Source organism: Phyllostomus hastatus, unplaced genomic scaffold, assembly GCF_019186645.2.
Source record: "Phyllostomus hastatus isolate PE091 unplaced genomic scaffold, TTU_PhHast_1.1 phas_contig_58, whole genome shotgun sequence".
Taxonomy (NCBI): domain Eukaryota; kingdom Metazoa; phylum Chordata; class Mammalia; order Chiroptera; family Phyllostomidae; genus Phyllostomus; species Phyllostomus hastatus.
Genome location: NW_025333916.1, coordinates 27,406,725 through 27,421,736, shown reverse-complemented (window position 1 = coordinate 27,421,736; position 15,012 = coordinate 27,406,725). Strand labels below are relative to the sequence as shown.

Here is a 15,012-nt window from a genome sequence, read left to right as displayed (position 1 = left end):
ATATTCCAAGTCATGAAAGACAAGGACCTATATCCCAGATTGCTCTATCCAGCAAGGCTCTCATTTAGAATGGAAGGGCAAATAAAGTGCTCCTCAGATAAGGTCAAGTTAAAGGAGTTCATCATCACCAAGCCCTTATTTTATGAAATGTTAAAAGGACTTATCTAAGAAAAGATGATAAAGAAAAAACATGTATAGTAAAAGGACAGCAAACTCACAATTATTAACAACCACACCTAAAGCAAAACCAAAAGAAACTAAGCAAACAACTAGAACAGGAACAGAACCACAGAAATGGAGATCACATGGAGGGTTAGCAAGAGGGGAGTGGGAGAAGGAGAGAGGGAGAAAAGGTACAGAGAATAAGTAGCATAGATTGTAGGTTGAAAATAGATAGGGGGAGGGTAAGAATAGTATGGGAAATGTAGAAGCTAAAGAGCTTACAAGTATGACACATGGACATGACTAAAGGGGGGGACATGGGTGGGAGAGGGTGTACAGGGTGGAGGGGAGTGAAGGAGGAAAATGGGACAACTGTAATAGCATAATCAATAAAATATATTTAAAAAAAAGAAATATTTTCTAAAAATTAAATTGCTTTAATTAATTTACTTTCCTATTTTCATAAACTTATGATTCTTTCATATTTTACCTTTTTAAAAATTCCTTTTTGTGTTTTTCTTATTCACCCATTCTGTTGTTACTATTTTTCCTCCTTTTTCATGTATAAATTTGATTCTTTCCTATAAACTATTCACTTTGCTGTCAGTCTCATATTTCTACAGATGATAAAAATCTTGAGAAGTTATCCAATTCAAGCTATACTACACTTAAACCACAATTTCTCAAATAGGCCACGTATGAACCAGCTTATTTCAGCTCCTGTGTAGATCTCTCGGTCTTCACACAGCTTACCTTTAAGCATCATATTTCAACATTAAAGCATTTAATCGTCACGCATTTCACACTGCACCCCTTCCTTTCTCATTTTTACCTTGCACCAAGTTCAGATCCTATGAACTTTCTCTACCATCGAATGATTTGGCCTTATTTTAAACCTGAGCCTCTTCAGGAAAAATTGCAAAGAAAAGTTTTAGGACTTATCCTGCTGTCATACAAATTGAAGGAAGGACTGAGGAAAAGGAGTTCCCCACTGTCTACTCTCATCACCCTTTAAAAAATAGATTGCTAAAACATCTTGCCCAACCCAGATGTGGCAAGAGCTCCTAAACTTAGGTCTTTGGCTAAAAGCCCTAAATTTAGGCTAGGCTAAAAACTACACTGGAGTCCTAAGAAGTGATAGAAAAGCTGAAAGATGGTAAGAAAAGGCTCTCTGGTTTCCGAACTTGGACAGAAAAACACCTTATCACTATGTTACTTGTTTTGTTTTCTCTTCACAAAGGAATAAGAAAGGTCCCTTGGGAGATTAAAAAAAAAAGAATTAAGAAACACGATCTTCAGGAACCTACGCAAAGCCGGGTACCTGAAGGATGTCAGGGTTCTGCTTCTGGATGAGTCGATGAATGCACACTTTGTCACTGCCTCACCCTAAACTCATACATTTGATTGACCAAGATCAAAACCCAAGAGGCTGGTTGAGTATCTGTTACTACAACACTGATATACATTTCTGCTTTACATACTTTCAACTCTAATTTCCTAATGATTTTTGGCTAGGCATGACTATCAAAAGGAACTGACCAAAACATATAATTAAGTTCCATTTTTAAGTCTGCAAAATATTGCACTACCTTACAATGATGAAATACCTGGATGGTTTCTTAAAACCTTTTCCAAAAACTACATTCCATTCTTATGTAAGAGCAATAGTCATTACAGAGAAGCATTCCTTTCAATGATTTAGTTTAAAGACAGAATGAATCAAAACCTTCGCTTTGAGACTCATTTGTTTAACACTGAGTCACAGACCTACTTCCAAACCGAAGGTCCTAGGCACTGAGCTGTCCCCTCTAGTACTCTTCGATGTGGTGGGGAAAGCCAAACCATAGTGACACAGCAATTTTCTGCTTTCTTTGCACACTCCAAGAGGCACCAGATTTCAAAAAATTACTTCTGTTATAAAACCAATTGTACTAAAACAATGCAGAAAAAACTATTTTAACCCCATGTGTACAGGAATATTTATCACTCTTCATGATAAATGAAAAAATACATTAGATCACTTGTCTTAATTTGGATTGTTGTGACAGAATACTATGGACTGAGCAATTTCAATGACAGGCATGTATTTCTCACAGCTCTGGAGGCCGGGAAGTCCAAGGTCAAGGTGATGGCTGATTCGGCGTCTCACGAGAGCCCACTTCCTAGCTTACCGACAGCCACCCTCTCCTGAGTGCTCATGTGGCTTTTCACTTGCTTGCTCATGAAAAGAAGGTCCTGGTGTCTATTTCTCTTCTCATTAGGCCACTAATCCCATCATAAGGAGTCCATCATCATGACCTCACTTAGAGATAATTATCTCCAAAAGGTTCCACCTCTAAATACCAACACATTGAAGAACTGGATTTCACTGAGATTTTGGAGGGAGAAACAAATATTCAGTCCATAAAATTTTACCTCTGCCCCACCCCAAATTTACATCCTTCTTGCACACAGAATATACACACACTTATTCCACCCCAACAAGCTTAACTCATCTCACAAAAGTCTTAACTAATTCCAGCATCAACTCTAAAGTCCAGAGTCTCCTCTAAGTACCATCTAAATCAGATATGGGCCAGACTTTAGGTATAATTCATCTTGAGGTAAAATTCTTTTTTAGCTGTGAACCTATAAAGCCAGCAAATCTGTGTATTTCCAAAATACAGTGGTGGGACAAACACAGGATGGACATTCCCATTCCAAAGGGGAAAAAATCAAAAGGAAGAGGTAAATGCATGTTCACAGCCTTCCTTTATTCCCCCCTATTTTCTCTCCTTTAGTCCCAGTTGGCAGTGTTTCTGCTGGTATAATCTCATCTTTATTGCTGGCTCCGTTCAGATGGCTGATTATGTCTATGGCTAATACCCACACTGACCTCCTGATCAAATGTGGTCAGTCAGCTACATCCTTTGTGTTCTCTTTGGAACATGCCTCCTCATTTTTTGCAATTTGAACAGGGTATGATTTTCCAAATCTTTAAGTTCCAGATCTTTTTGCTCAAAAATTCCTTTTTTCAATTCATTTCTTTCTTTTCACATTTTACTATAAGCAGTCAGGGAGAACCAAGCCACTCATTCAACACTTTGCTTAGAAATCTCAGCTAAATAAAATATCCAATTTCATCCCTCACAACTTCAATCTTCCACAAAACACTAGAACGTGAACATAATTCAGCCAAGTTCTCTCTAGTTTTATAACAAGAACCACCTTTTCTGCATTGTCTAATATAACATAATCCTCATTTCTGACTGAGACATCACCAAAATGGCCTTTATCATCATTACTTCTACCAATTTTGTTCACAATCATTTGTGTATATTCTATAAGAAGATGGAAACCTTCTCTGCAACTCTCCTCTTTATTTTCCCTGAGCTCTCACCAGAATTGCTTTTAAAAGTCTCTTCATAGCAACCATGGCTTCTTCTAGCACACACCTCCAAATTCTTCCAGTCTCTACACATAATCAAGTTCCAAAGCTTCCCATTTTTAGGTACTTGTTAACAGCAGCACCCCATTGCTAAGTACCAATAGCTGAATTAGTCAGCTTGGGCTTCTATAACAAACTACCACAGCCTGGGTGGCTTAAACAACAAACATTTGTTTCTCACAGTTCTGAGGCTAGGAAGTTCAAGGTCAAGATGCTCACAGATTTGGTGTCTGGCAAAAGGCCTCTTCCTGACTTACAGATCACCACCTTCTTGCTATTTCCTCACACTTGTCCTATGCTTACATGTGTATTAATCCCATTATGGGGTGTGTGTGTGTGTGTGTGTGTGTGTGTGTATGTGTGTGTGTGTCTCTCTCTCAGGACTGCATCTAAATCTAATTACCTGCTAAAGGCCCTGCCCCCTAATACCGTCCAGGGATGAGGTTTCAATATATGAACTTTAAGCGGGACACAAACATTCAGTCCATAACATCACTTTAAATAAACAGATAATTTGGTTCATTTTATGTACCTCATTTCACAGATTACACCTTTCATTGTATTCAACTCTTTCTCTGAATCACATTAATTATCTGAAAAAAGTTACTTGTTGATACGTTTGAATGCCTAAAACCTAAGACCGACCATATGTGTATTATGTGATGAGGTGGCATATTTATAATTATTTTGTTGACATCTTACACAATAGTTCTCAAAGATAAGTCAGGGTTATTTGCTTGATAAATACTAGATACTTTTAGCCACTAATTCCTATCATATGTCAGAGGCTGCCCATGTTTTTGTTCATGGAGTAAATTAAAGATTTACCATTGGTTTGCAAAAAACCTCTGTGGCTATTCACATCATAATATGAGTTTTCCATTCATTCTAGGAGGGTACTTCTATTGGGAAGCATAGAGATAGTTAGCCAAGAATGCCTTTTGCCCTTGCAAAATTAAAATTGTCCCCAAACCATTGTAAAATATTGACCTAGATAAGATTGAAAATTCCATATGTAAGTTATAAAAGCCTGCCAATACAGGTTTTCAACACTTTGCAATCATCAATAATTTCAATTCAACAGATTATCACATTTGCCCTCTGGGCCTGTTCTCATTACTGTTTCAGTCTCTTTCTGTTTCCTGGTTAACCAAGTAACTTTCTCTTTGTTTTGTCACTAAATCACAATATATTTATTTACAATGACTAAATGGATATTATATTTTTACACATGCACAAAAATGGAATGTTACATTTTTAGCATCCTTCATTTTAGTCATCAATATGTTTTGAACATCTTTCTGTGTCAATAAAGACATATGCATATCAACTGCATGGCTTTATCCAATTCTACTACATGGATGTAGCAAAATTTATTTAAATAATTCCCTACTGTTGGAAACTTAAATTGTTTCTGAGTTTTCTGATATATACTTAATCACAATGAACATCACTATGTTTTGCACATTTGTCAGATAATTTTCTATTATAAATTGCTTGAATTGAAACAATGTAAGGATTAACATTCATATTGTCATAATCTTGCCCCTGGCTACCTCTCTAGTCTTATGTCGGCCTCTGTTGCCCCTTTGCAAACTCAAGCCATAATTGCCTTCTTTTGATTCCTGAATATACCATGTTTCCTCCCATTTCATGAACTTTGACCTTGCTATTCCCTCCATCTGAAACACTTATCTACTGACTCCACTGTTTCCTAGGTTACTCTTACTACTCTTTGCACTGGTCAATAAACTTACTCAAAGAAGTCTTCCCTGACTATTCAAGAATCCCCTAATAAATTCTTGCTGAGCTCCCTAAATTTTCTCTTCATAGCCATTATCGCACTAGTAATTTCATATATGTGTCTTTCCCATTAGGTTGCAAATTCTTTAAACTTAGGTACTGGTCTGTTTTGCATACTACTTTACCCCAGCCCCCAACACAATGTCTGGAGCACTGTAACTATTCAGAGTTTATAGAATGAATACCTTCTAAAAATGTTGTATCCGTTTATGCTTTCACGAGCCCATTTCCCAATATCCTTCTCAATACCTTTATTTTTAAGGCTTCAAAACACGGTAAAATAATGAAATTCCTATGTGTTGATCAGGAAAGCAAAACATAGTTAAGGGTACATTTAATATAGAATTGCCCTGGTAAGTAGATAATGGAATATGTTGGATTCATTCAAAATTTATCTACTAACAGATTCATTTTTGTTAATGAATCAAAAATTTTAAAGTTTTTCAACAAATATTTACTAAGAGCTTATCACGTGTGAGCGTAAGGAAGAACATGAACAAGAATACCCCTCACCTTAAGAAGCTTAAAAGATCAGTAAAGTTTTAATCAGGCAATGCCAGAAAGAGAAAGTATTTTTACACTTTCACACCACTGGAGTACAATTAATTGGACTGAACTTTGGTTATTTTAGAGTAATTATTGTGTCCTCCTTTTCCTTTATTCTTTCAAATGAAATGGATTTTTCTCAGTGAAGAGATTTCAGCTCTTTAGTTTCAACCCTACTTACAACTTCCTAATATACATCCTTAAGTACCTCTTGTTGAGATGAATGCAAATAACCTGTATCCAACTGTATGTTATAGAGATAGCTTATTATTCCTAAAACATAGCTCTGCTCCTGCTATTCTCTCATTCAAAACTATGATTGTCAAAAATGCAACTTCTATTCAAGATGGAAATTTAGGTAAATATAGCTCACCTCCTCACACAACCACATCAAAATTACAACTAAACTGTGAAACAACCATCATTCAGAAATGTTAGAAATTGAGCTGAATGGAAGTTCCACACTATGGAATTAAAGAAGAAACTACAACGTGACTGATAAGAGGGGCAGAGATGTGGAATGAGCTGGTCCATACCCAAGTGTGGCAGATAAAAATCATGACGGTTATCTCAGGATAAAAAGGGTCCCAGTCCCACACCAAGCCCCATAGGACAGGGTTCTAGTGCCAGGAAGAGAAGGTGCTGTAACTTCTGGCTGAAAAAAAAAGTGGGGATTGAAATTGTGGAAGACAGAAACTGCTGGACTCCCTGGCAGATCCTCTTAAAGGGCGCCTGCACAGACTTACTCAGACTCACTCAGACTCACTCCCTCTGAGCTCCAGCACAGGGGGAGCAGATTGAAAGGCATTAGAGACATACAGGGAGGAACTGAATTGCTGGGCACCAAGGGGAAAGCTAGGGAGCAGCTTTATCCCAGACAGAAGTGCTGGCAGAGGCCACTGTTCCTTTTCTGGGCCCTCCTCCCACAGAGCCAGAGAGACAGCAGGCAGGTGCCATATCTGATACTACATCAACCTGGCTTACACTGTTAGCCCTAGTCTGGTGATTCCCTGAGGCCCTGCCCCAGCCAACTTTAGGTCCAGCCCAAGCTGTTTCCAGTGCCTTTTCCAACTGAATGACTTGTCTTGGCCCATCCTTCAGATTTCCTAAATTATCTCAAACAAGCAGCATTTGGCTTCAGCAAGCCCCTACTTCTCACTAAGTTTCCTCAGGCCCGAGGCCTGGCACTAGCAGCAGCCAGCCTTGGTTCACAATTTGGCCTCACCTGGGCACCTCCAAGCTCAGCACAAGTAGCAGCCATCTGCAGATCACTTTGCAGCTTATGCTGTGTAACCCTGGACAGAAAACAGGCAGCCGCTGACCTTGGATATGCCAACAGCATTCAAGGCTCAACAATAACAGCAGGGTGTACAAGCCCACACGAGGGGTGCACCTCAAATAACCAGCTTGGATAATAGGGAAGGTTGTGCCACTGGACCCTACATGACACCTACTACATTAGGCCACTCTACAAAGCCTGAAAGACAAAGCAGCTGTATCTAATACATAGAAACAAACACAGGGAAGCTGCCAAAATGAGGAGACAAAGAAACATGGCCCAAATGAAAGACGAGATCAAAACTCCAGAAAAAGAACTAAATGAAATGAAGACGTACAAGCTACTAGATGCAGAGTCCAAAACACTGGTTATAAGGATGCTCTGTGAATTTAGTGTGAACTTCAACAGCATAAAAAAGGGTATGGGATCCATAAAAAGAACCAGTCATAAATGAAGGAAGGATACATGAATTGAAATAACAAAACAATTTACAAGGAACCAACAGTAGAGTGGGTGAAGCTGAGAATCAAATCAGTGATTTGGAATAAGGAAGCAAAAAAAACCCAATCAGAACAGCAAGAAGAGAAAAGAATTTAAAAAAATGAGGATAGTGTAAGGAGCCTCTAAGACAACTGCAAGTGTACCAATATTAGCATGATGGGGTAGAAGAAGAAGAAGAGAAAGAATAAAAAATTGGAAACCTATTTGAAAAAATGACAGAAAACTTCCCTAATTTGGTTAAGGAAATAGACATACAAGTCCAGGAAGCAGAGAGAGACTGAAACAAGATGAATCCAAAGAGGCCCATTCCAAGACACATCATAATTAAAATGTCAAAGGTTAAAGGCAAATAGAGAATCTTAAAAGCAGCAAGACAAAAGCAGTTAGTTACTTACTGTCAGCTGATTTCTCAAAAGAAACTTTGTGGCCTAGAAGGGATTGGCAAAAAATATTCAAGGTGATGAAAAGCAAGGACCTACAACCAAGATTACTCTACCCGGCAAAGCTATCATTTAAAATCAGAAGACAGATAAAGAACTTCCCAGACAAGAAAAAGTTAATAAAGTACATCACCACCAAACCAGCATTATATGAACTGTTAAAGGATCTGCTTTAAGAAGAAGAAGATAAAAAATATGAACAATAAAATGGCAACAAATGCATTTATATCAACAATTAAATTTAAAAAACACTAAATAAAGTAAACAAGTAGAACAGGAACAGAATTGTAGATAGAACATTTTGATGGTTGCCAGATGGGAAAGGGATCAGAGAGATGGGTGAAACAATGGAGGGATTAAGAAGTACAAATCAGTAGTTACAGAATAATCATGAGGATGTAAAGTACAGCACAGGAAATAGAGTAGCCAAAGAACACAGGTGCATGACCCATGGACATGGACAACAGTGTGGGGACTGCCTGAGGGAGAAGGATGGTGCTGGGCAGAGGGGAGCAGAGAGGAAATATTGGGAAAACTGTAATACCATAATCAATAAAATATAATTTTAGAAAAGTTTCAATTGTTTCCAAAAGTCTAAACACGTTAGCTTGGAGTTCAAGAACCCCTCAAAATCCAGCGTACATATCCTTTAAGCTCAGTTCAAATAGTTCATCCTTCATGAAACACCAAGTGATCAATTCCTTCTCCAATTATTACAGCATTCATTTGTTTCACATTGTTTTATATCACAACTACTTACATAAGTCTCATTTTTTCCCCAAATGTAATTATCGGTATTTAGGGGATATAATAATATCTGCCAAGAAGAAGAAAGAAGAGGTGGAAGAAGAGGAAGGAGGAGGAGGAGGAAGAAGAGGAGTAGGAGAAGGAGATGAAGGAGGAAAGAAGGAGGTAATGACAAAAAACACTGACTATGTGAGTTTTATGGGATTTTGATCCTCGGAATATTTGTATTTCTCATTATAAAATGATTAAATGGTCTTCAGATTATAATTACATTTTTCATGTGTTTAAATACAAGGAAGAAAAGTGCTAATTATGCTTACTTGTTATTCTAGTCCATTGTCAGCCATATTTTTCATTCTAAATTAACAATGAATAGGATATTTTGATTTCATATACATCAGTATCAAGAGCTTGGTTAATTTTAACTGTATCTTTAAAAATATATTTGCATGCTGACAAAAATCAGGTACTGAAATCTCCAAGATTAAGGGTCAGGTTCCAGAGTATAATAAGTCCACCTAATTAATAAAAACCACTGTGAGAGATATATTGTCTCCTTTAGGAATAAATAATAAGAATCCTAATATTCCCTTTTGCTGGATGAACAAACACACCATGTAATTTTAATATTAAAATAACCACAACAATTATAGCACTAGAACAAAGATCACACAATTTTTAAATGAAAAAGTTGGTTTTATAAAAAAATAAAATAATTAACAGTTTGCTATTTGCTTAGAAAACAAATTACTCCCCTATAAAAAAAATACAACTTTTTCTGGTATTATGAGAAAAATTATATTTAACATCATCGTGTAACAGAAATGCTTTATAAACAATGAAAAATTGTTTCAGTCATTTTATATTACATATAATATAAGGACAGTTTATACAAATAACTTTACTACACATAAATTTGTTTTCTAATTTTTACTAGAGCATCTTTTTAGTTGTTAAGAACATGGTAGACCACAACAGCTCTTTGCCTTAAAATAAAGTACACAGCTTATTTTGTCTTCTTGCTCAAAAACCTCAAAACCAAAGAAGCTATTTAAAGGAAAAAAGGAAAAGCATAATATACATGTAGGGCATTGCTCAATAGAGAGAAGGATTTTTCTATTGTTAGTGTATAGGTCTTTTAAATCTAGCTGCAAGCAACCATAGTTTGGTTTTATTAGACAGTACTTTGGTAGCTGATTTGCAAAGATGAGTAACTTTTATTTATGGTCAAACTATTTGAGAGCATCAATTTTGAAAGCCTGACTACATCTTAAAAATTCATATAAAATGCATTTCCTGTTAGAAAAAAACACCACAGGACTTTATCATTTTTTTTAAATATTTTATTTATTTATTTTTTAGAGAGAGAAGGGAGGGAGATAGAGAGAGAAACATCAATGTGCGGTTGCTGGGGGTTATGGCCTGCAACCCAGGAATGTACCCTGGACTGGGAATCGAACCTGGGCCACTCTGGTTCCCAGCCCGTGCTCAATCCACTGAGCTACGCCAGCCAGGGCTGACTTTATCATTTTTAAATACATATGTAAAGTTAAAAACTAAAAGAAAAATATATTTAAGCTTCAGCATAATCATTTGATGATTGATTTACCATCAAATCAATGAACAAGCAACAGCCGCCACTTCTCTTCTAAAGCATGGTCTCACTAAAAGAAAGTTGGGAAAGAGGCCATATTGACTATCCTTCTGATTTAGCAGAACATCACACTACAACTGTCTTATTAGCAAAATTGACTACAACTCAAATGACCTCTATCAAGTCAAACTAAGACAGATTTTCTGTAAGGACTGATCATAGTTAGAATTTATTGATTAACTATTCACTTTCCTCAATGAGATAAAAACAATTTAAAAAATGCAAGTTTACCTAATGACCTACTAAAATGATACATGCCTCAAATGCCCTTTGAGCTATTTGGTGTTATCTGTAAGGGTCTACAGTGTCACAAAAGATTTCACATGTCCCATAGTCACTTATTCTAACATTTTAAGTATAACACTTTCTTATAACTAATTAAAATCTGTCATGCCATGGGTTAGGTTGATTATTTGTTTGACCTTCAGTGAAGATTGAGAACATCTGGTCTTCACCCTTTATGCATAAATTAAATATTTCTAAATCTTCTCTTCTCTAGAATAATAATAATCTCTACTAAATTTTTTTTCTTTTAGGTTTCTTTTTCAACCCTTTAATCATCTTTGTGGTCCTCCTCTGAACTTCCTCCAAGTTCACCATGTTCTTCTTAGTGGTGGTAGAGCCCAGAACTAGAAACAATGCTCTCACAAGACTCTGACCAGTGGCAAGTACAATGGGAAAATTATTACATTTCTTACATTCTTGATTCTTATTTATGTGACCTTGTACTGTGTTTGCTTTAACCACATCACTACATAGTTAACTCATGCTAATCTTATTATTCCCTTATTGCTAAGGGGATTTCCAAGTTATGCTTAAATATAGTCAGTTACTCATTCTCTGGATTTTTGTTATTTTCCTTTTTCTAACCAAACTGCATCATATTTGCCCTCTACTTTATTTCCTTATCCTACTTTCTAATCAATATTCCAGTTTGCTAAATTAGTCTACAAAAACAATAAGGTGATATAAGGCAATGATGCCTCACCATTTTTCTCTCCCATTCCAACTGCCAATAATTTATTAAGAATATTATGAGCACCAGCCTGAGAACCAAAGGGTTGATGGTTCCATTCCTAGTCAGGGCACATGCCTGGGTTACAACCCAAGTCCCCAGTAGGGGACGCATGAGAGGCAACCACACACTGATGCTTCTCTCCCTCTCTCCCTCCCTTCACCTCTCTAAAAATAAATAAAATCTTTTGTAAAAATTGAAAAAAAATATTAGAATACTGAACCATTATATGTCTATAAGAGAGGTTTAAGTGTTCTCAAACACTGAGTGTCAGAATTCATCACCCACTGAAAAACTATGTGGAGGCCCAGCTAAACTTGCTTCATCACCTTCAGGACTATCTCAGGGACTAGAGGGACTAAGTATAAATAACAAAAATGCTTTTATGACTTCATAAAGTCTCAAAAAACTAGATTAAAAATTTCCCAATATATTGACCAGTTTCCCTTGCAGAAAACAATGAAAAGCTTGAAGGATCATAATATATAAGAACTATTTCGGTTACCTTGATCTACAGAGCCTTCTATTCTGTTAATAACTGAACAAAATTTGTTTTAATAAGTTTACCAATAAATATTTTTAAAACATACTTTAATAATGACCTTATTACATGTCGAGCTATGCCAGATAAAAAAACAAGAAAATTTGACTTACCTGGTTTCCACTGTGTAGGAACAAGATACATAAACAACATTACTAACATGGAAGTATATATAGCCAGATAAAATCCATCAACTCATCTATTGCTATCACACAGACATGACTTATAATATATATCACACATAGTTAAAGAGTAAATGCACTTAAGAGATGGAAGACAAGGATTAGTAGTTAAACGCCATGAAGAAGAGGAGAATCATGGTGTTCTATGCTGCCTATGAACAAAGCTGTTCCAGCCAGCTTTTAAAAACATCTAGTGAACGCCAATGTTGCTTTCTGTAAACTATAGAAGCAAAAGATGTTGATAGCTGATAAAAAAGAAACAAAGGTTTATTGTTTAAAATTTAAATAGTAACCAGAAGAGGAATTAAAAATGATTAAATATATTAGAAAGGTAAGCATAGAGTTGATGGTTTAAACCAGTGAAATTATTATCCACAAAAGAACAAATAAGAGACTGTCTAAATGTACAAATAAATTGCCATAAAATCATACTATTTAGAGATAGAACACTAACTCCCAAAAATAACAGCAGGGAAGGGATGGGGAAAGAGGCTGTTGCTTATTACCCTAAAAATATATTATTTTGGTTTAAAAAACTGTATTCAGGGCCTTTGCCCACTTTTTAATGGGGTCATTTGTGTTTTTAGTTTGAGTTTGCTAAGTACTTTATAAATTTTCTTTTCTTTTTTAAGTATACTTTATTGATTATGCTATCACAGTTGTCCCATTTATTTTCTCCCCTTTATACCCATTCATCCTGTACCCACCTTCAGTCCAGCATTCTTCATCCTTAGTTCATGTCCATGGGTTGTACATATAAGTTCTTTGGCTTCACCATATCCTATACTATTCTTAACCTCCTCATCTGTTTTGTACCTACCATTTATACTTCCTATTCCCTGCATCTTTTCCCTCATTCTCCCCGCTCCCCCTCCCCACTGATAACCCTCCATGTGATCTCCATTTCTGTGGTTCTGTTCATGTTCTAGTTGTTTGCTTGGTTTTAGTTTTTGTTTTTTAGGTTCAGTTGTTGATAGTTGTGAGTTTGTTGTCATCTTACTGTTCATAGTTTTAATCACCTTCTTTTTCTTAGATAAGTCCCTTTAAACATTTCATATACTAAGGGCTTGGTAATGATGAGCTCCTTGAACTTGACCTTATCTGAGAAGCACTTTATCTGCCCCCCACCATTCTAAATGATAGCTTTGCTGGAGAGAGTATTCTTGGATGTAGGTATTTGCCTTTCATGACTTTGAATACTTCTTTCCAGCCCCTTCTTGCCTGCAAGGTTTCTTTTAAGAAATCAGTGGATAGTATTATAGGAACTCCTTTGTAGGTAACTGTCTTTTTTTTCCTCTTGCAGCCTTTAAGATTCTTTCCTTATCTTTAATCTTAGGTAACTTAATTGTGATGTGTCTTGGTGTTTCTTCTTGGATCCAACTTCTTTGGAACTCTCTGAGCTTCCTGGACTTGCATGTCTAGTTCCTTTGCCAGAATGGGGAAGATTTCCTTCATTATTTGGTCAAATAAGTTTTCAATTTCTTGTTCTTCCTCTTCTCCATTTGGCACCCATGATTCAGATGTCAGAACTTTTAAAGTTGTCCTAGAGGTTCCTTGCCCTCTCTTCATTTTCTTTTTTAATTCTTGTTTCTTCATTCTGTTCTGGTTGGATGTTTATTTATTCCTTTTATTCCAAATCATTGCTTTGAATCCTGGTTTCCTTCCCTTCACTGTTGGTTCCCTTTACATTTTCCTTTATTCCACTTTGTATAGCCTTCATTTCTTCCTTCATCTTCCAACCAAACTCAATCATTTTGGTGAGCATTCTGATTACCAGTGTTTTGAATTCTGCATCTGATAGGTTGTCTATCTCTTTGTTGCTCATTTATTTTTATGGAGTCTTGCTCTGTTCTTTCATTTGGGCCACAGTTCTTTGTCTCAGTGCACCTGTCTCTGCACAGCTGAATCTCCACAGAGGGTGGCAGTTGGGGGTCAGTGTTCAAAGCCAGTCCTTATAGCTGACTGGCCTGGGTAAACCACTCCCATTGACCTGGCAACAGCAATCAAGGCTCAACTACAAGAGGAAGGTGTACTCTGCCCACACAAAGGGTGCAACTCAAGTACCCAGCTTGGATGATCGGAGTGGCTATGCCACTGGACCCTACAGGACACCTACTACATTGAAGTCAAAGCACCTCTACCTAATACATAGAAACAAACACACAGAGGCTGCCAAAATGAGGAAACAAGGAAATATGGCCCAAATGAAAGAACAAACCAAAACTCCAGAGAAAGAACTAAACAAAATGGAGGTAAGCAATCTGTCAGATGCTGAGCTTAAAACACTGGTTGTTAGGAAGCTCAAGGAGTTTAGTTTTAAGGAACTTAGTGAGGGCCTCAACAGTATAAAAATGATCCCATCAGACACAAAGGATAAACTAATAGAAATAAAGAACAATTTACAGGGAAACAACAGTACAGTGGATGAAGTTGAGAATCAAATCAACGATTTGGAACAGAAGGAAGCAAAAAACAACCAATCAGAACAACAAAAAGAAAAAAAGACCAAACCTCCCCGCCACCCCAACCAGACCCGACAATAGTGTAGGCAGCCTCTGGGACAACTTCAAGTGATCCAACTTTAGCATCATAGGGGTGCCAGAAGGAGAACAGCAGGAAACTGGAAGACTATTTGAAAAAGCAATGAATGAAAACTTCCCTCATTTGATGAAGGAAATAGATGTGCAAGTCCAGGAAACACAAAGAGTCCCAAAC

General features: G+C 36.8%; 1 protein-coding gene across 1 annotated transcript in view; it reads right to left on the bottom strand.

Moving 5' to 3' along the window:
* ADAMTS6 (ADAM metallopeptidase with thrombospondin type 1 motif 6) overlaps nt 1–15,012 on the bottom strand; it is a 238,208-nt gene that overhangs the window by 153,981 nt on the left and 69,215 nt on the right. The window lies entirely within an intron of this gene.